A 749-nucleotide genomic window follows, 5' to 3' on the forward strand; every position below is an offset into this window, starting at 1 on the left:
CGCAAGGAATAGGATAGTAGACCAGCGGAGGCGGCAGGTAATTTGTGTATTATGATGATGTGTGTATCGTGTTCGTGTGATACTGTCTGCTGAGCCCTGTATCTAATCCTCCTACACTGTGCAGTCACTTAGAAATTGCAGCACACAGTGTAGGAGGTTTGAAGATTCAACCCCTTCCTTCTCCTGGCACTAGCCAGAATAAAGGAGGGGGGATTGTGTGAGGACACTAGAGCAAGTGTGTCCACCCCAAATTTGCAGCATAAATCAATGAGGTTGCTTTACCACGGTGACCATGCTGGAATTTTGGGAACTGCTCCCTCTAGTGGCCAGCACATGGAAAGGTTATAAATTAGAATCTAATTTATAATATTTCCTGACTTATGAAAAAAATTAAAACAATGTGTAATCACTTAAACAATCAGCATTTAACTAAAAGAAATAATAATTTCTAGCTACACATTCCCTTTAAAGTCTGGCTGCCTGCAGCTGCCACAGGGGGAGCTAAGGAGCTTATTCCAGATAGATTCACACAGATCAAGTTACTCAGTCTTCAACAAGCTCCTCCTAGTGGCAGCCACTGGAAGCAAGAATTTTATCATTTTAGTCTTCAATCTTGTCCGTTTGTTGGAACCAATTGTTTTAGTGACATTTACATTAATAGTTACTCATCGTATTACTTGTATAAGCACCTGAAGACGAAGCAAAACACATACAGAAAACCCTATAGGAGACAAACAGAACAACATAGG

This window comes from Rhinoderma darwinii, chromosome 7, assembly GCF_050947455.1.
Source record: "Rhinoderma darwinii isolate aRhiDar2 chromosome 7, aRhiDar2.hap1, whole genome shotgun sequence".
NCBI lineage: Eukaryota > Metazoa > Chordata > Amphibia > Anura > Rhinodermatidae > Rhinoderma > Rhinoderma darwinii.